Source organism: Triticum urartu, chromosome 4, assembly GCF_003073215.2.
Source record: "Triticum urartu cultivar G1812 chromosome 4, Tu2.1, whole genome shotgun sequence".
Lineage (NCBI taxonomy): Eukaryota > Viridiplantae > Streptophyta > Magnoliopsida > Poales > Poaceae > Triticum > Triticum urartu.
In genome coordinates this window covers 344601784-344624271 of record NC_053025.1, presented here as the reverse complement: position 1 = coordinate 344624271, position 22488 = coordinate 344601784, and positions in this window count along the sequence as shown.

The following is a 22488-nucleotide window of genomic DNA, read 5'->3' as shown; positions in this document are numbered from 1 at the left end:
AGCATCACACGCAACGGGTAAACCAAGCATGCTTAACCGGCGTAGATAGCAAATGGCAAGGTGCTCCTCCAAGATCTAGGGGTCGGCATGAATGGCATCCATCGCGACCTCATCCGCGTGTGCGGCTGCAATTTGCTTCTCCGCTGCCAAATGCTCCTTGAGCTCCTGGATATACTGTGTGCACCATGGCTTAGGGCGGCACTTATTTGGTGGAGGGGTCGGTTATTTGGATGGAAGGTGTCGTGCCGACGGTCAGAGCATGTGGGATGTGGAAGGAGGAGGAGGATGGGGGTCGGGTGTGGATTACCTGCCTGGATAGACGAGGCCGAGCAGCATGAAGGAGGATCGCCGATGAGGAGGCGGCGCTGCAAGCAAGGAGTGAAGGTTTCGACTTGGAAAGGAAGGCGGAAACAGGGGAAATGTGGCTTTTGGTAACGGGGAGGGGCGGGGATGTAGATATTTCCGCGGAAGCTGAAAATTTTGAATCGGTTCGGCGAAAAAACTAGCACGCAAAGTGTCATCAGACACTGTCCCTTATTCAGAACTGTGTACGATATGTGAACATCACAAACGATTCATATAGTCTAACCCATGTGTGATGAGTTTAAACGTCAAAAATAATAAACTATGTGGGATCTACTTGATTTTTCATCTTCATTTGAATTATATAATGGGGTCACAGCGGCAATGGATGGTGTTTGAATTGCTGGACCTTTTATCTGCAGTGAGCATGCAACTATATGTGTGACGTAGAAAATTGGAATTATTCAGGGTTTGTTTGGAAATTTTATACATTAAATTGGTTTTTTAACCCATTTCAGGTGGACAATTAAAAATTAAAGCACATGCACATGCTTCGGCGCACCAACATGGGTTGTAAAATCATATATGTGTCCATGGGATTATGCTTATGTCCCAAGCAAGAAATGGGGATGAATTTCGAACACCACAACACCATGGCTCTCTGGCAAATGTTGAGGTACTTGCTTTTGTAATTCTAGTAAATACGAAACCCGTCTGAAATTCATGAACCTTGGAATCCTATCATGGAATAGCATCAACATGTTGGGGTAAAAAATATTGTCCCATTTGGGGCAGGTTGTGGTATAAGCTTCTCAAAAGCCAGAGCTTCTCACAAGAAGCCTCATGGTTCCGTTAGGGAAACATGTCACCTTTGTGGACAAAATGATATTCGTCGCCTCTTCTTCCTTTCAATTTTTTTCCTGGTGTCAACATAGAACAATAGGAGTGTCGTGTTAAATTTTCGATTTTTTGGGGTTCGTTGGACATTTTTATACGTTAATTGAGTTTTTTAGGCATTTATGTGCATAATTCAAAATTGAACTACATGCACATGCTCTAGTCCATAAAAATGGGTTGCAAAATCAAATGGTTTTTAAATTCTAGTAATTCCAAAACTCGTTTGAAATTCATAAAACTTGGCATGCTATCATCGAGCGGCATCAACATGCCGTGGTAAATTTCTTGTCCCATTTGGGGCAGGTTTGGGTATATGCTTCTCACAAACCAGAGCTTCTCACAACAAGTATGATGGTTTCGGTAGGGAACATCCCACCTTTGGGGACGAAACAATATCCATTGCCACTTATTGCTTTTAAAAAAAATTCATGTCAACATAGAACAACAGGAGTGTTGTGTTAATTTTCGGGATTTTTCGGGGTTCGTTTGGACATTTTTATGCATTAATTGAGTTTTCAATGCATTTATGTGCATAATTCAAATTTGAACTACATGCACATGCTCTAATGCATATAAATTGATTGAAAATTCAAATCTATGTCCTTGGTTGCATGCTTAGGTCCCATGCAAGAAATGGGAATGAATGTCAAACACCCTACCACCGTCACTCGGCCGCAAACATTGAGATAAATGGTTTTTAAATTCTAGTAAATCCAAAACTCTTCTGAAATTCATGAAACTTGGTGTGCTATCATGGAGCGGCATCAACATGCAGTGGTAAATTTTTTGTCCCATATGGGGCAGGTTTGGGTATAAGTTTCTCACAACCAGAGCTTCTCACAACAAACCTGATGGTTTCGGTAGGGAACGTGCCACCTTTGGGGACGAAACGATATCCGCTGACTTTTATTGCTTTCAAAACATTTCTAGTGTCAACATAGAACTACAGGACTGTTGTTGATGAGGACATCAATACCACTGTTACACCCACAACCCCTGCTGCTATATATATTGGACCAATTACTAGAGCTCGCGCACGCCAATTAAATTATCAGGTACTTTCTTTCTTGGTAATGATTCTAATGCTCATGAGAATACGATGCTGCCTAAATTGGATACATTTGTTTTGCTTACAAACGAAGGGCCTGGCATGGATAAGAGGGATGAACACTGGAGCAAGACCAAGCATGGAGATGATGGCATGCGCAAGGGTATCAAGAACGTTGTTACAAGTGATGATTTCAGGACTTTGAAGCCACCATAAGGAGTGCATGAAGCCTTGGAACAAATATACAAGATGCCACTTCATAAATTTCGTCCAGAGGCTATTCTAGGTGCTGCGTCACCTTAGTATTGTGCCAGGCCCACGTAATTTCGAAATACTTGATTATAGGCTGTTTTTAGAGTCCGTATGTGTGGGGAAACAAGAGTTAGGATTGGTTTCGGACCCCTCCTCCAAGGGCCATGCAATTCCCCCTCTCTCCTCCATATATACAACCCTTAGGGCATTGTTTAGACTTTGGGTTTTGTTTAGATTAAAAGTTCGCCATTCGCCATAGCTGCAACTTCGCGTACTTCGTTTGTGTTCAACGACCAGACCAAGACGTCATAGAACCACACCTTGGTCAATAAATCTTTCATCTTATATTCGTAATATCCAGATTGCAATCTTAGTTTCTTGCTTGTTCTTCGTTTGCTCGCAGGAAACAAACCATCATGGTTAGGTTGATCGTGCTCCGGGGTGGTCAATAACCCCTCGGAAGTTGATTTAGCGATTGCTAAGGGGCGACGTCTCGCACGTTCATCGTCGGATCGTCAAGGTCGACTCCCACAGAAAACAATAGCCACCATCTCATCTAAACATCGGGACACCTTCGCCTCTATCAGTTGTGTTAAATTTTATATTTTTTTCAGGGTTTCGTTTGGACATTTTTATACATTAACTGGGTTTTCTAGGCATTTTATGCGCATAATTCAAATTTGAACTACATGCACATGCTCTAGTGCATATAAATTGGTTGAAAAATCAAATGCTTTCTTTGGGTGCATGCTTGGGTCCCATGCAAGAAATGGGAATGAATTTCAAGCAGCATGGCACCGTTGATTGCCGGCAAAATGTTGAGACACTTTGTTTTTTAATTCTAGCAAATCCAAAACTCGTCTGAAATACATGAAACTTGGCATGCTATCATGGAATGGCACCGTGCATGCTGTGTTATTTTTCGTGTCCATTTTGAGAGAAGGCGCGCTCGAATAACAACCAACAAAGGCATTTTGAAACAACTAGCTGCCACTCTAACATCGCAAACATTTGTATAATTTAAATCGTGTGTGTTATGTTAACCATTCACATGATGCCACATGTCTTTGTTTTAATGGCCATATGAGGTGCCGTGCGGACATTTGCTTGACTGAATGGGAGGCGTGCGAGCACAGTACGGTGCGCAAGCTGACCGAGAGGCGTGCAAGCTGTCCTCCAATGTGTAGGCTCACCGGGAAGCGTGTGAGCTGTACGCTACGCATGCTCACTGGGAAGCGAGGCCTTTGACTTCCATGTCCGCCCGCCTTCCTCTCCATTAGTGGCGCCCGAGCCGCTGCTTAATTCGGGCGGCTTACTATTAGCCTCCCATTCCCCTCCCTCCCACAGACCTCCACCAATGCCATGGCGCAGAAGGATCATCTTCCACTAGTCTTCAAGTTTGGTGAAGTCGACTCCGAGCCGAAGGAGATAGAAAATAAGGAGGAATGGAGCCTCATGGACATAGCCCATAACGAGCTGGCCGCGGCGGTTGCTGCCCCCCTCCCCCTTGCTCCATGACGATGACATGTACCTAGGGTAGGATCATAGGCCTGTCCTAGAGACCTACCCATGGACACTGCCCTAAAGTCAAGTACATTCAAGAAACAACATAAGATACCGACTGAAATCACATTGGAGTGCAATCCACTCGACCATGATATACCACTCGAATACCCCAATTCCACTCGACCAAGATACAGTCATTCGACCGCATGAAGAAACACTCAGAGAATAGAAAATCTAAAGCCACTCCAGGATGGCAACGATCAGGCGTTCACTCCGTAGTCTTGAAATCATTTATAGTCCTTTATGGCTAGCATTACCAGTAATGCTCTGTCTTAATGTACATTGAAACCTGTGTAACTGAGGGCTGGAGGGGTCCAACACACTCTATATAATCCACCCCCTCCTCAGGCACAAGGGTTCTCACTCCCTGTAACTTTCACGCATATCCAGTCGGCGAAGCCACCGGGCACTGAGACGTAGGTCCGTTACTTCCTCCGAGAAGGGCCTAAACTCGTAAACCTTGCATGCACAACCTCGCCGTAGTTAGGACCTTGCCTCCTCCTACGTACACCCTACTCTTACTGTCAGACTTGCTCCCACGACACTCCCGTCCCAGCTCCCATCCCCACGACACTCCCTGATGCGGAGCATCCCAAGATCATCCCCATGGACCTATCAGCGTCTCACCAAGTGCCTAGTGGACCCATGACACGAGCACGTGCAAGAGCTATCGGAACCGGGGTGACATCACTCCTCTCACAATTCCACTTCAATGCACATGAGACATGGCAACTACCTCAAACGGAGATATTGTGCATACTCAGGTACCAAAGAGCTAGTCATGGAGAAGCTAAGGAGCAAGAAGGATCAGGAACGGAAGACATGCGGGAAGACGAAGGAGAAATCAGCCAAGTCCCAGGCTGGCCGGATGATCCGCACAAGGTCCCGGATGATCCGGACCCTGCCCGAATGATCCGGACCCCAGCCTGGACAATCCGGACAATTGGATACCGGAGAGAAACCGAAGCTGCATCGAAGCCGGATCATCCGGCCCCAGTCCCGGATCATCCGGCCAACCCCGGACGCCCGGACCAGGACCCGGACATCCGGACCTCCCGCAGCGCCCACGACACAGCCGGATGATCCGGACACCGACCCGGATCATCCTGACCCCCGAAGCCCGGATCATCCGGACAGTGCCTGCGTGCATGATGTTGGGCCGAGGCCCATGTACCCCTTCGCCCCCTTTGCCTATATAAACGACTCCACTACTTTTCTAAGGTTAGTGTTGTGTTAGCTCATTTGTGAGATAGAGCTTCGCTCATCCATATCGGATCTACTCCTTGAGAGAGACCACGACCCCTCTTCAGAGAAGATCCACCTTGGATTCAAGACCCCTTTACGGGAAGATCCCCTTGTGGATTCAAGACCTCCTCGCAGAGAAGACCGGTTACCATTTGTATCGTCCCTTGTTGACTATGGATCTTGTATGTCCTCTCATGTTTCGAGGATCTAGCACATGTGTGACTTAATCTTGTTGGTTAGAGTGATTCTCTCATGTTTCCCCTTGTGTTTCCCGTCGTGATTTCCCTCGTGTTCTTCGTGTTCTTCGCGGGATCCGCTCCTTTCGTGAAAGATCGGCCATCTAGGGTTCCACCCTACATCATCTTGGTATCTAGAGCCACGTTGATCATGATTTTGGAGCCTCCCCGTTGTGTTTCTAGCCTTGTTCTTGTTGTTTTTCCTCCTAATTCGAAAATTCCCACAAAAATAGCCCCCAAAAAATTTCTTGTGATTTGTGAGTTTTGATGATGTTTTGTTGGTTTTGATCCGTGAATTTGTTGTGTTGCAAGTGGATCTTACCTTCCCCCTCCATCTCCACCTCGCAATCCACCCAAAAATCCACGAAATCATCAAATTTGACCCCGTTTTCGAGTTCATCCCGAGCCATACCCGAGCAGGTTGACCCACCCGGATCATGCGGACATTGCCCCGGATCATCAGGCTTCCCCTGACGAAACTACATTTTCTACAGTTTTCAGCCACCATCGCCTACGCCTCCGCATACCCCCTTCGACTACCACCACCTACCTGCCGCCAACCCTCTCGATACATCCACCACTTGAACGTTACGAACTCCTAGACATTTTGCCGCATTTGGTTTTGAGAGTTTGAGAGTTTCGAAGACAAACGATAGAAATGAACCTATTACCAGGCAGCGGAAGGTAGACTACACTAAGAAAACCATAGACAAGTATTCAATGAAGTGAAAGCACAACAACTAATGGCAGCTAGGTAGTATGGATCAGGTAGGAAGATAATACGAAGCCAATCAGAACAAGCAGTCACTCAGTGAAGACAAAGATAAGGCAAACAAACAATGACTTCACAAGGACCAACTGTAAATAAAGAGATGGCATGGATAGAACCAGTGACTCATTGAAGACAATGATTTGTTGGACCAGTTCCAGTTGCTGTGACAACTGTACATCTGGTTAGGGAGGCTGAGATTCAACTCAGAAGACTGTGTCTTCACCTTATTCCCCTTGAGCTAAGGACACCCAGTCCTCTCCCAATCACTCTGGTAAGTCTTCAAGGCAGACTTCCAAACCTTCACAGACTTCGTTCACCGGCGATCCACAATGACTCTTGGATGCTCAGAACACGACGCCTAACTGGCTGGAGGATTCACAGTCCTCAAGTGTAATAAGTCTCCAGATCACACAAACAGGAAGACATAAGTGATGCCTAACACTCTTTGGCTTTGGGTGTTTAGGGCTTTATCCTCGCAAGGAATTCTCTCTCAAAGGCTTCGAGGTGGGTTGCTCTCAAACGACAAAAGCCGTACACTAACTCTGAGCAGCCAACCGTTTATGGTTGTAGGGGGTGGGCTATTTATAGCCACTAGGCAACCCGACCTGATTTGTCCGAAATGACCCTAGGTACTAAGGAACTGACACGTGTTCCAACGGTCAGATTTCAAACACACACGGCAACTTTACTTGGGCTACAAGCAAAGCTGACTTATCCAATTCTAGACAAGATTTGCTCTCATAGACTTCGCTCGAAGATATAGGATTTTGGTTAAGCATCACTTCAGTCATTCTGACTTGTTCTCTTGGACCCAACATAATAGTACGATGGTTCCTATGACTCAACGAAGAAGAAGAAGAACGACGAAACAACTAAGTCTTCATGCTCCATAGTCTTCACACAATGTCTTCTCTTGTCATAGTCTTCAATGTGAATGTCTTCACATCCCACCTTTGACTTAAATGTCTTCATACATTTTTAGGGGTCATCTCTGGTAGGAAAACCGAATCAATGAGGGACTTCTACCTGTGTTATCCTGCAATTCTCACAAACACATTAGTCCCTCAACCAGGTTTGTCGTCAATACTCCAAAACCAACTAGGGGTGGCACTAGATGCACTTACAATCTCCCCCTTTTTGGTGATTGATGACAAACTGGTTGAAGTTTTCAACGGGGAATAAAATATGTGAAATTGTAAAGGATAGGGTATTGTCTTCATAAGTTGCAAAGGCTCCCCCTGAATATGTGCATATAAGTACTTTGCTCTTGGAATGCAAATGCACATGGCAGGTTGTACTTGTGGAGATCCTCTTCAACCTATGATATGATGTAACGAAGATAATGACATGCATAATGAAAAATGGACGTCTGCAAAATGACCTAAGTGCGGAATTTATCATCGCACATGCAGAATTTATCATCGCATCACAGAATAGCAAATAAGGAGCAAACCACCATCGAGTTTAAGTGTTACAACTCAAAGAACCAAATGTATCGAAAAGCAAGAGTTGTAAGCACTTGGCAAAAGTAGCAAAAGGTAAAGCAACCACCCATATGGACTCTCTTGAAGACTATCAACTCATATGCTTCTCCCCCTTTTGTCAGTAAGGACCAAAAAGGTTTGAAGACATAGAGCGCCTTCTCGTTCCCATGAGGTGCAGGCGAGGCAGCAGGGTCGTCGTTGAGGTTCGGTGGTGCAGAAAAATTTGGTGCAGTGTCAACATGCACTGAAGTTGGAGGAGGGGAAGTTGCATCATCTTGGTCATCAATGACTCTGGCATTCACTGTCGCAGCTTAGGACGAATAGTCAGAGTCTTCAAGTGAGGGAGTCCGACGCAAGTGAGCATTCCTAGGAGGAGTTGAGTCAAACTTGAATCGTTCGGTGAAGCCATCGTCTTGCAGATCAGGTTCAACACTAAGCAATGTCAAACTCTTCCACGACCTCCCACAGGTTTCATGAGTGAGAAAGGCATTCTTGGTGGCAAGATTGCGAATGCGGTTGACATCCACCAAGAGGCTTTGCATCTGACGCTTAAGCCAGTCGTGATGTTTGTCTTGTTTCTGGTGTAGCGCGACAAGAAGCTCTCGGTCATTGAGAACACGAGAACGCCTTCGAGGCCTTTGCGCAATGGTGCTACCAGTGGCGTTAGTTTGAGCGCGAGGGGCACGTGTGTTGCCAGCAAGGGGATAAACGCGCGAGACTGCTTGAACTCCTTCAATAGACTGGGTGAAGCTTTGGTGATCAATATTGTGAAGATAAATGGGATCCTTAGCAGGCTCTGGGTAAATGGCTTCAACAGACAGATCAACCTCTAGCAAGAAGACAAGTTGATTGCGCGCAGACGGCTGATAGTTGATTGCAGAGTGAAGCTTGATAAGACGCATTACCCATGGAGCATAAAACTTTAGACCAAAAATGTCAGAGCCAGATGCAGCCAACTTTCTGATGAAGAAGTCTTGAGCATTAAAGCTGATGCCATTTAAGATATAGAAAACCAAAGTCTTCATCGCTCCTTCAAGCTTCGCTGCAGATGGATGTCCTTTGACTGGCCATAGAGTCTTTCTGATGATATGGTAAATGGTGCGAGGCAGATACTCTAGGTCTTCAACAAAGAATTCAGACGGGTATTCAGCGTTGTGAGGCAAAGGCTTCATCATGCTCAGCATTTGACTCATGTTGGGTTATGGCTTCTGAAAAATGCTTTCCAAGGCATTCTGGTGTTGTTGACAACCTGGTTCATAGTATTCACCAGGAGTGGGCTGGCCTGTGAGCTCAATGATATCAAGAGCTTTGGCTTCATGATGGACATTGCCTGTCATCCACTCAAAGACCCAAGTCTTTGGATCCCTGTTGTAGCCTCGAATGTGAAGAGTTGCATAGAACTGTAGCAGAAGCTCTTCATTCCAGTGTTCCTTATCTATGACAAACTGCAGCAGTCCAGCATCTCTGAAGCAATCCAACGCTTCTTCAAGGCAGGGCAGGCCAGCTATAGCTTTAGTGTCGAGGCGCATATGTGGAAATACGCGCCCTTGATTGTATAAGACGCAGGAATAGTAGCTGCGCTGCTGATAGCTCCAGAACCGATCTGATGAAATGCGAGGTTTGGTATAAGGGTTCTTGGCGTTGTGGAAGAAGGTGTTATGTGCCACACAGCCATTCACATTGGAGACCCCAGGTGAAGTTGCATTGCCTGGGAATCATGGAAGTCTTGGCTTGGGCTTTTGGACAGAAGGTCTGTGCTCGACATGATAGTCAAATTGGGGACCCACAGCAGGTGGAGGAACCAGGATGGGCCATAGAACCATAACAGGCTGACCACGATCAAATGCTAGCTCAATGGTGTGAGGTCTTGGAGGGGGAACATGAGCATTGGCATTGTCGTTGACATGGGCTTCAGGGGCCACATTGGCTTCAGGTGCTTCAGCAGTGGCTTCAGGCAATGCAGTGGCTTCAGGCGCTTGTACTTCTGGCACCGCAGTAGCTTCAGGCGCCACATTAGCTGCAGCCATGACAACGTCATTAGCTTCAGTGGTGATGTTGGTGGCCGCCTCAGGATTGTTAACCTCCACTTCAGGTCCTTGGTCCTGCATAGTGGGAGTGACTTGGGGCCTTGGTCCTTTGCGAAGCCTGCGTAATGCTGGCGACGCTTGCGGAGATGGAGTGTGCTGGGTCTCAAAGTCATCGTCATCTTGCACTGGTGAGGTGGCTTGCGGTTAGGGAGAACTTGGGATGTCTTGTCGTTGTGGGTGATCAGCCCATGATGCATCCTGAGCTGTTGGCATCAGAGGACGACCAATGCTGATGAGTTCGCTGTGCGTGAGCACAGGCGATGATATCAATTGGTGCTCGATCTGAGGAAGGTCTTCATCATATTCAACATTGTCGTGAGGACCAATGTCTTCAGCTACGGTGGGTTCAACAGCTGGATTGTCTTCAGCTTCAGGAGCCTCTGGGGAAGCAGGCTCATGAACTATTACTTGGCGTTCTTGATTTTCAGACGCAGGACGAGCCACTGAGATTGGCTCGACCTCAAAGGGCTCTGTGGGAGCAGCCCGATCTCTCTTCTTGGTTTTGTGTTTCTTAGTTGGAGGAGCATCATCAGTGGTGGCCTTGGTTTTGTGCTTTCTGGCTTCAGCTTCAGCTGCCCTTGTTTTCTTCAGTTCTGAAGCCACTGTGGGGACCTTAGGCTTCGAGCCTGTCATACTGGTTAGGAAGACAATTGGATGTACTTCCTGCCTTGGTTCTTCGGGTTCTGCCACAACTGGCTTCTTCTTCTTCTTGGCCGCCATTCTAGGGTCGATGCCTAGTCGCCCCAAAGCCTTACACTTTTCAGCTTCATTGTATCCCTGAACACATTTAGCAGCAAGATCCTTCATGCGCTCACGAGAACCTTTGGCTTCTTCGCGTTTGGTTCGGAATGCTTCCTTGAGCTCATGCATCATGGCATGGAAGTTCTGAATGTCTTCAAAATTGAGCTTAGCCATATGCTTCTTGAACTGAGCCTTTGTAACACCCTCGATGCGACTATATCTCCCACGTGTCGAGGCACGACTTAGAGGCATAATAGCATTGAAGGCATAAGTCGCAAGTTAGGCAATCTTCACAACATCCCATGTAATATAAATAATAAAGGGGAGATAACATAGTTGGCTTACACTCGCCACGTCAATCAAGGTACATAAATAACATTACATCATCCAAACACTCATGGCCCGACTACGGCGCCAAAATAAAAGATAACCCAACATGCGACACGGTCCCGATCACCCCCAACTGGGCACCACTACTGATCATCAGGGAAAGACACGTAGTATCATTGAGAGTCCTCGTCGAACTCCCACTTGAGCTCAAGCGCGTCACCTGGAGCGGAATCATCAGGCCCTGCATCTGGTGTAATTGTAATTTGTGAGCCACGGGGACTCACCAATCTCGCACCCTCGCGATCAAGACTATTTAAGCTTAATAGGTATGGCAAGGTAAATATATGTGGAGCTGCAGCAAGCGACTAGCATATGTGGTGGCTATCCTGTTCGCAAAAGAGAGCGAGAAGAGGAGGCAAAGCGCGAGCGAGAAACTAGAGAGCAACCTGCGCAAGCATTACTCCAACACCGTGTCCACTTCCCGGACTCCGCCGAGAAGAGGCCATCACGGTAACACACTCAGTTGATTCATTTTAATTAAGTTAAGGTTCAAGTTATCTACAACCAGACATTAACAAATTCCCATCTGCCCATAACTGTGGGCACGGCTTTCGAAAGTTCAAATCCCTGCAGGGGAGTCCCAACTTAGCCCATGACAAGCTCTCACGGTCAACGAATGAATAGACCTCCTCCTGAGACGTTCCGATCAGACTCGGTATCTCGGTTCTTCAAGACACTTCGACAGGTTAAAACAAATCCAGCAACACCTCCAAAATGTGCCGACAAATCCCGATAGGAGCTGCACATATCTCGTTCTCAGGGCACACTCAGATTGTCTAAACTTCCGGTAGGCCAGCCAAGAGTTGCCCCTGGTAGCCACCGGCGGCTGACGAGTTGGACCAACACTCAGAGGAGCACTGGCCCGGGGGGGTTTAAAATAAGATGACCCTCGGGCTCCGGAAACCCAAGGGAAAAGAGGCTAGGTGGAAAATGGTAAAACCAAGGTTGGGCATTGCTGGAAAAGCTTTAATCAAGGCGAACTATCAAGGGGTTCCCATTATAACCCAACCGCGTAAGGAACGCAAAATCTGGGAACATAACACCGATATGACGGAAACTAGGGCGGCAAGAGTGGAACAAAACACTAGGCGAGAGGCTGAGCCTTCCACCCTTTACCAAGTATATAGATGCATTAAGATAACATGGCAATATAATGATATCCCAACAAGTAAATAAATGTTCCAACAAGGAACGGCCTCCAATCTTCACCTGCAACTAGCAACGCTATAAGAGGGGCTGAGCAAAGCGGTAACATAGCCAATCAACGGTTTGCTAGGACATGGTGGGTTAGAGGTTTGACATGGCAATTTGGGACGCTTGAAAGCAAGTGGTAGGCATCGTAGCATTGGCATAGCGAAAGAGCGAGCATCTAGCAAAGCAAAGATAGTAGTGATTTCGAGGGTATGATCATCTTGCCTCCAAAGTGGTCAGAGTTGACTGGATCCTCGAAAGCAAACTCAACGGGCTCCTCTTTCGCGAACTCGTCTCCCGGCTCTACCCAAACAAGACAAACAAGCAACAAGGACACAATCAACCACGTGCAAGGATCAAACAATATGATGCACGGATGGTATGCTATGCGGGATGCGATGCGGGATGCATATGCAAGATTTGACAAGGAATGCATGAACCTGGCCTCAACATGGAAATCCAAGTGTGCCACTGGAGAGATGAGATGAAATCGCTAGAAAACGATATAAAGAACGCCGGAATCGGAGTTACGGTTTGGAAATGGCAAGCAATTCAAATATGACCACGTTCTGCGATTTACAGCAAGTAGTCATCTATATGCGACAAGATGAACATGCTACAGCACCAAACATGACAACAAAATACATGGCAGGGATGAATTCATGATGCTTAACAAAACTCTAGCACTGAGCTACGGCCAATTAATCCATTAACAGGTTCAAACAAGCATGGCAAAATGCATATGGTAAACAGATCTCAGACTTAGTGAAATTAACACTTGTCTGGAATTTCATATCAGGTAGCACTCTTCGGAGCAACAAAACTACATGCTACAAGACCTGAACATGGCAAAGTAAAGCATTGCATGGAGCTACTCAAGGAGCTTAACAAAAGTCCCTTAGTGACCTTGATCCAAAAGGGATCAGAAAATACATTTGCAAGCATGTGAACATGGCAAAAACATAATCAGTTCTCAGACTTAGTGAAAACTGGAGCATGCTAAAACAGGTATCAAGTAGGCATGTTTACGAGCTCGATGCACTCACTACGGAGAAAGTCATGACAAGCTAAGCATACACCCATCAAGAATACACAAAATTCATTTTAGACATGGCAATAACAATAGCATAGCATGCACGGATCAACTACAACATCCTCGGCAAAATCGCTAACAAGTAGACAATCTACCCAGATTCACGAAGTAGCAAAAGTAGAGCTCGATTGACTCAAGCTAGGGTGCTCCATAATTGCAAACAAAGACATGGATGGATAGAGCACTACAAGATTAACAAAACATCCTTACTGATCATCCTCAAAAGAGGCACGGATCACTAGGAAACAACATGAACATATGGCCATATGAGATAAACAGCTCAAGGACTTGGTGGAAATGCTAAGTCCCTGAAATCAGCATTACCAAGTGCCTCACTTTGCAAGCTTGTGCTAGTCACCACACACATCACAAAAATACATGGGTTGCACCTCTGGAAAGATGGCAAAACCCTTAACAAAACATATGTAGAGCTCATGGGCATATCATGCACACAATAATCATGGCAAAAATGACAAATATCTAAATGGAGTAGCAGATCTGACAATTATCTCAAGTAGCACTCTTCCAACATCATTTCGGGCATCAAGATGAACTCAAATGAAAATGATGCAATGAGATGAAATGATGTACTCTTTGAGATGAACATTTTGATATGCTATATGCCCAAAACGGAGCTACGGATGCAGAGATACAATGCGATGAACATAGCAAGAAAATTAGGGTTCCGGGCAGAAAGTCAACCCGATCCGGATCTGGATCTGGACGTGCACTGTAGCGGCGGGCTTCCCGAGGTTCGTCCTCTCCGGAGAAGAAGGTATCTCCGGAGTGAGGGGAGGAGGAGGCCAGAGTTGGAGGAGGCTGGCCGGAGCGGGGTGGCGTCGGCGGCGGGGACTTGCGGCGTTGCGGCAGCCAGGGCGATGGCCGGCGACGAGGGCCCGGGCGGAGAAGTGCGGCGGCCGGCGACGAGGTGGTGGCCGGCATCGGAGTCGAAGGCGGCGTGGAGGAGGCACCGGGCAGCGGGCGGAGCGGATCGGCGACGGGGAAGAAGCAGGCGGGCGGCGGCAGACGGATCTGGGCCGCGGGGGCCCAGAGCGGGCTCGGCGGGCCGCAGGCGCGAGGTGGCGGCGCCTGCCACGTGGCGCGCTACGAGTGGCGGCGGAGCTCTGGCCGGCGGACTTCGGACATGTCCGGCGGCGGATGAGGGGTGGATCTAGGGTTTCAGAGGAAGAAGAACGGGAATTTTCGGAGGGGGTCTATTTATAGGCATAGGAGGAGCTAGGAGAGTCCAAATGAGGTGCGGTTTTTGGCCACACGATCGTGGTCGAACGCTCTAGATGATGGAGAGGGTTTTGGTGGGTTTTGGGCCAACTTGGAGGGGTGTTGGGTTGCAACACACACGAGGCCTTTTCAGTCCCTCGGTTAACCGTTGGAGTATCAAACGAAGTCCAAATGATACGAAACTTGACAGGCGGTCTACCGGTAGTAAACCAAGGCCGCTTGGCAAGTCTTGGTCCAATCCGGAAATGTTTAATCCCCACACACACGAAAGAAAGGTAGAACTGACCACCGGAGGAGAACGAAGCGCCGGAATGCAAAACGGACAACGGGGAAAATGCTCGAATGCATGAGATGAACACGTATGTAATGCAATGCACATGATGACATGATATGAGATGCATGACAACGACAACAACACACGGAGACAAAAACCCGAACCCGAGAAAATAAAATAACTTAAGGCCGGAAACGGCAAGAGTTGGAGTACATATTGGGAAAAGTCATATCCGGGGTGTTACAACCTTCTCATAATCTATCTTATGCTTCAGCTCAACAATCTTCTGAGCTAGATCCAGCTCAACAGCAATGGCTCCGTGGAAGGCGACGCTAAGGCCAATGGGAAGCTGAAGATCATCAAAGCTAACATTTGGGCTATCAAACCACTCATCAATGAATGTGTTAATGATTTCAACATCAAAGAGAGGAAGGTCATTGAAGATTTCTACCTCTTGCTTGCTCTTGATTAACTGCTCAAGAGCGTCATCTCCGAGATCGTCGTCGCTGGACAGATCAATGGCGTCATTCTCATTTCGCAGAACAGCAGCAGGGGTCAGTGCTTGGCTGGTGGGTTGCATGGGCATCTTCACTTTGGAGGGCTTGGAGATGCGTGACAGATCTTTAGACTGGACACTATGTTCAGGAGGTGCAGTGGCCAGAGGCTTCACCCGTGAAACCGTTGGTGCAGGGGCAGGCTTTGAAGCTTTAGGCTTCTTCAGCTTCTTTGGCTTCGGTGGTGCAGGCGCTTCATCAAATTCAGCGTCGTCTGCAGGTTGATCCACAACTGCCCCTTGAACCATAATATGAGTGATGAGACCTTCCAGGTTGTAGAAGGGCCCAACAAGATTGGGTTCAGCTTCGCGTGAGCCATCGGCACGAGGAGCTGAGGGACCTGGATTGAAGTCTAATCCCCGCGACTTCTTGTTTTCTTTGGCCGAGTTCCTGGCAAACTGAAGGTTGCGCTTGAACAGATTGTCGTCACGACACCATAGCAATGACGATGGGTCTGCATCTGCAGGCTGTGGTCCATGGACCATGCAGGGATAGAAGCCTTGTTCAATGGCTTCAGCTCTGGACCTGGGTTGAAGATTTTTGTATAGGATGTCTCCCCATGGTCGCTTGATGGCATTCTTCTCAGCATACTCCTGGGTCACGAACCTGTACTTGAACCATTGTTCAGCCCAATATCTTCGAAACCATTGGATTTGAGTTTTCCGCTGATTGTAGTCCTCCTCTGGATCTGTCTTTACAGCTCATAGAGGTCAGGAGGCAGATCTCTTGAGGTGTTACCACGATGCTGTCTGCCACCCTTTCTTGTAGATTTTTCTGGTGCCATGAAGTTTAGACTGAAAGGCTTCAAAACTGTCAAAGTCTTCTGTCTACTGGTCAGACAAGAACTGGTTTCAGGAGAATTTATATGATGCTGTAAGAATTCTGCAAATGAATGCAGACCATGAGAACCAAGGGATTCTCCCACGGACATGTACCTGTGACAGCATTAAGGTGCGAGGGAAGGGGAAGTGGTCATATGCATTCTGAGAAGATTTTGACGATAAATCAATTTAGAAGACATTGACCTCATAGTGCGAAGACATTCACTCATAGATAGAGAGTTGGTTCCAGATTTGTATGAATCCACGAATAAGTACGAGTGAGGAATCTAACTACTTTGTGAAGCATAAGTGAACATACTAGGCATATTATCAGATGTAGTATGAAATAGATCTAACTTGTGTGAACAGAAACTGCTTGTGGTAGAAAAGGATGAATCTATCGGATCAAAGAGACTGTAAGAAGGAGGTTTTAATTACCACACGAGGAACTGCTAGACGGAGTGGGAGAGGAGGCCAAGCGGTTCGATCTTCCGTGCCCTAACTTGGCGACGGAGGACACCTACGGCGATGGCGGAGAAGACGATGTCCGCGGTCGGCGTGAGGACGGCGTCGGTGAGGTCGCGGCAGCTAAGCACTTCGTCGCCGGCGTCGTCGAGGGCTAGCGGTGGCACTAGGGTTTGTGCGAGAGTAGAAGAAAGGATAATGACTGGGGTGAGGCGTGAATTTATAGGGACAGGGACGACACAACGTTATTACACAGGTGCCCCTGGCGGTTCACATCTGAAGGACACGTGGCTATCATGCAACACATCGAAGGTTGTTCCACGTTCCCACGCACGCCTGGATTGTCGGGTGGTCGTTCCCACTTCTCCGGGTTTCAGGTGGAAGGATTTTGCATTGAAAACGGATTAATGTTTGTCTATGTGTCTTCTGCTGACAAGGACGCAGAGAATACATTTTGACAGTGTCAATAGAATGCATATGATTTGGATAGACAGACTTAGGAAAGAAGCATAGAGGGGTTAGGGTCCGATCACATTCACTTGGTTCAAAAGATTCAGCAAGAAGCCATAGCTATAAGTGAATGCTGTAGAGGACAGAAACCAAATCAGTACGTTGAAGATAAACATGAGGTCATGTTAACATTGAAGACAAACAGAAAGCAAAGACATTGCAAATGTAACGCCATGCGAGAAACACTTCTTAGGGAAGAATTTGGTGGTGGCGTTACCCACTGTATAGGAAGTATTAGACCCAGACACGGCGCACAACTATCGTGGCGCTCCGAAGTCAAATTCCATGTTAATGTATTCACACTCAGAATGCAAGTCTTCATTGATTGAAGACATACGTTACTTTGTGTGTTGCACATCTAAGTCATCAACATGCACAAGTGTTAGGAAGTGTGCCTGATCACATCACATTTGAGGATTCCAAGATATTTATCTCACACCATAACTTGCAAAACCTCTTCTCATCCAAGGGCTTTGTGAAGATATCTGCCAATTGCTCTTCAGCGTTGACGTGTATGATATCAATATCTTCCTTCATAACATGATCTCTGAGAAAGTGATGACGAATTTCAATGTGCTTTGTCTTCGAGTGCTGAACTGGGTTGTTAGCAATCTTGATGGTGCTCTCGTTGTCGTAGTAGAGTGGCACTTGCTTCAGATGGATGCCATAGTCTTTGAGTGTTTGCTTCATCCATAGAAGTTGAGCGCAACAAGATCCAGCAGCAATGTATTCAGATTCAGCAGTGGAGAGAGATACACAGTTCTGCTTCTTTGAAGACCAACATACAAGTGATCGTCCCAGAAAATGACATGTGCCTGATGTAGACTTGCGATCCACCTTGTCACCAGCATAATCAGCATCCGAGAATCCAACTAGATCAAACTCTGAGCCCTTTGGATACCATAATCCTAGCGTTGGTGTGTGAGCCAAATATCTAAGAATTCGCTTCACAGCTAAGTGATGCGATTCCTTTGGTGCCGCTTGGAACCAGGCACACATGCAAACACTAAGCATGATATCTGGCCTAGATGCACATAAATAAAGCAAAGAACCAATCATGGATCGGTATACCTTTTGATCGAAATCTTTACCATTGTCGTCGGGACCCAGATGGTGTTTAGCTGGCATTGGCGTCGTGTAGCCTTTGCAGTCTTGCATTCCAAACTTCTTCAGGCAATCTTTGAGGTATTTCTCTTGAGATATGAAGATGCCATTGCGTTGCTGTCATATTTGAAGACCAAGGAAGAACTTCAGCTCACCCATCATGGACATCTGATATTGCTCTTGCATCATATATCCAAACTCTTCACTGTATTTCTGGTTAGTGCAGCCAAAGATAATGTCATCCACATATATTTGGCACACAAACAGTTCACCATCATATGTCTTCGTGAAGAGAGTGGGATCCAGGGAACCAGGTTTGAAGCCTTCGCTCTTCAGGAAGTCTTTGAGTGTGTCATATCAAGCTCAAGGGGCTTGTTTAAGGCCATACAGTGCCTTGTTCAGCTTGTAAACCATGTCAGGATGTTTTGGATCTTCAAAGCCAGGCGGTTGTGCAACATACACTTCTTCTTCAATATTGCCATTGAGAAAGGCGCTCTTCACATCCATTTGATATAGAAGAATGTTATGATGATTTGCATAGGCCAGCAGTATGCGTATAGCTTCAAGCCTAGCCACAGGAGCAAATGTTTCATCGAAGTCAACTCCTTCAACTTGAGTGTATCCTTGAGCAATGAGACGAGCTTTGTTTCTGACAACTTGACCATGCTCATCTTGTTTGTTGCGATATATCCATTTAGTGCCTATGATATTATGCTTACGAGGATCATGAAGGCTTCATCAACTTTCTTGGGTTCAGATATTGAGCGAATGCGATGTACCCACGGAAATTTGCTAGCTATGTTTCCCTTGAACGAGTGAGTGGACCTGGTGCATTGATGCTATCAATTATTCTCTCAATCTGTACTTCATTTGCAACACAAGGATGAATAGGACGAAGATTTTGCTCTTGCTGATCATTGTCATCATTAGAAGGATTGTCATCAGGATGAGCATTGTCTTCAGGTTGATCTGGTGCAGAGATGATGAGTTCCTCTTCAGGATGAGCTTCAGATGGTATGATTTCTCCAGTTCCCATGAGTTTGATGGTTTCATTGGATGGAACTTCATCTAGCACATTTGGCAGGTGCTCTCTTTGCGAGCCGTTAGTCTCATCGAACCGCACATCCACAGTTCCAACCACTTTACAGTGAAAGAGGTTGAAGACTCTGTAGGAGTGCAAATCCTTTCCATATCCAAGCATAAAACCTTCATGTGCTTTCGGTGCAAATTTTGAAGTGTGATGTGGATCCTTGATCCAGCACCTGGCACCAAATACTCCGAAGTAACTGACATTTGGCTTCTTGCCAGTAAGGAGCTCATAGGATGTCTTGTTCAGAAGTTTGTGAAGATAAACACGATTGATGATATGGCATGCAGTATCAATGGCTTCAGGCCAGAACTTTCTTGGAGTCTTGTATTCATCGAGCATCGTTCTTGTGTTCCACGATGCCATTCTGCTGCGACGTGTACGGAGTTGAGAATTCATGAGTGATGCCCAAAGTATCAAGATAACTGTCGAGGCCAGTGTTCTTGAATTCAGTGCCATTGTCACTTCTGATGTGCTTGATCTTGACACCATAGGTGTTCATGGCTCGATTGGTGAAGCGTCTGAAGACATCCTGCACTTCAGTCTTGTATAGGATTATATGCACCCAAGTATATCTTGAATAATCATCAACAATAACAAAGCCATAGAGACAAGCAGTAGTAGTAAGAGTTGAGTACTGAGTGGGACCGAAGAGGTCCATGTGGAGCAGCTCGAAGGGTTGAGTTGTTGTCATGATTGTCTTCGAGGGATGCTTGGCCCTCATCATCTTTCCTGCTTCACAGGCACCGCATAAGTGATCCTTCTTGAACTTGACGCCCTCGATGCCTATGACATGCTTCTTCTTTGCAAGAGTGTGCAAGTTCCTCATGCCAGCATGCCCTAGCCTCCGATGCCAGAGCCAGCATTCTGAAGCTTTTGCTAGAAGACATACGGCAAGCTGTGGTCCTGCTGAGAAATCTACCACGTACAAATCATCTTTCCGATACCCTTCAAAGACTAGAGACTTGTCAGATTCCATTAGAACAAGGCAATGATATTTTCCAAATATCACAATCATGTTTAAATCGCAAAGCATTGAGACATACATTAAGTTGAAACCAAGGGATTCAACAAGCATTACTTTATCCATGTGTTGATCCCTCGAGATTGCAACTCTACCTAGACCCAATACCTTGCTTTTACCAGTATCAGCAAATGTGATGTGACTCTTGTCAGATGGACGTAAAGTTGAGTCCATGAGAAGACTTCGCTTTCCAGTCATGTGATTAGTACACCCACTATCAATAATCCATTCTGAAGCAGCTGGTGTCATACCCTACAGTGCAGTTAGGGGGATAGGCTTCACGAAGAGAATTGTGAAGCATAAACATTTGACGAGCAAGTGGGTTATGAAAGCTTAGATCGAGGTTAGGACTGATAGGGCAAGTAGCAAGCGACTCAGGAACAAAATACATAATAAGACCATTTGGGCATTTGATCTTGCACCCTACAAGATGTTTAAGGTCCCCAGCAATAGCTTCAGACGAATTTGAACTTCGGCTAGAGACCCTTCCCTGCGAAAGAGAGTTAAGCTTTCTTAGCCACCCATATCTTCAAGGGTGGCTTCGAAGCAATGAGTCTAAGTGCAGCATCTGAGAACTTTGGCTTTGGAGCCCTAGTAAATAGTCTTGCAGGTGGACAATAGTACTCATAAGAATAAGCAGAGTAGTTCTTGGTCTTATGAACATGGCATCTTGATGAAATGCACTCATATTCATAGGCCTGAGTATGGTTTCCCTACAAAACATTTGCGTTAGTGCGACTCAGGTGAGTCCTTTGTCTGTATGAAGCCTTTGGACCATATGAAGCCTGTGGTCTGGGGTTTGTCTTCTTCACTTGTGGTGTCATGACGACATTCACAGGAAGATTCTCCAACCACATTTTCGGCACCCATACTTTCTTCATAGGTGGCCCATTCCTGCAGTTAGTACCAATATACCTGGCAAACACTTCACCATTTTGATTCTTAAAGAGTTTATAGTTTGCATCAAAGGATTCATTAATAACAATGGGATTAGCACAAGTGAAGGCAGACAGGGTGGATGGATCCACTGAAGGTTCCTTTGCAGCAACCCATGTGGTTTTGGGGTACTGCTCAGGTTTCCAGTAAGAGCCATCAGCATTCATTTTCCTTTCGAACCCAAGACCCTCTTTCCTAGGGTTTCGGTTCAGGATCTGCCTTTTGAGGACATCACATAGTGTCTGATGCCCTTTGAGACTTTTGTACATCCCTGTTTCAAGCAATGTCTTCAACCTAGCATTTTCATCAGCAATAGTAGTGGTATCCTCAGCAGAGGGGTTAGTTACCACATCAACAGTTGAAGATATTGTAATAGTAGCAGTAGTAGAACATCCAGCAACAGAAGTAGCGTTGTCACGCTCAATGCATTTAAGACATGGTGGTTCAAATCCTTCCGGAGCGGAACTGATCTATTTGGCGAGAAGTGACTCATTTTCCTTTTGAAGACCTTCATGAGCCGCTCTCAATTTCTCAAGATCTTGCTTCCTTTGAAGATAATCATAGGAAAGCTTTTAATGAGTTGTTGAGAGCGTTTCATGACGACTTTCAAGTTCCTCATACTTAACATGAAGATTTTTTATGTCTTCAATTAAGGACTGAGATCGAGTCATTTCAGTGTCTAACAGGTCATCGCTTTTGTCTAACAGTTTTTGAATATGTTCCACATCTTTCTGTTGTTCAGTTGCAATTTTAGCAAGTGTTTTGTAGCTGGGTTTGGAACCACAATCAGAGTCATCTTCACTGGATGTTTGATAGTGAGTAGTGCGTGTGTTTACCTTGGCACCACGTGCCATGAAGCAGTAGGTGGGAGCGGATTAGTCCTTGTCATTTGCATCGGCGTCGGTGATGAAGCCATTGTCTTCAGTGTTGAAGATGGACTTAGCAACGTATGCTGTAGCCAGACTTGCAACACCAGAATCGGACTCCTCCTCAGACTCCACCTCCGCCTCCTCAGAAGCGGACTCCACCTCTGAATCCATTTCCTTGCCAACGAATGTATGAGCCTTGCCAGATGAGCTCTTCTTGTGTGATGAAGACTTTGAGGAAGACTTGGAAGAAGACTTTGAGTATTTCTTCTTCTTCTTGTCATCAGAATCATACTACTTTCT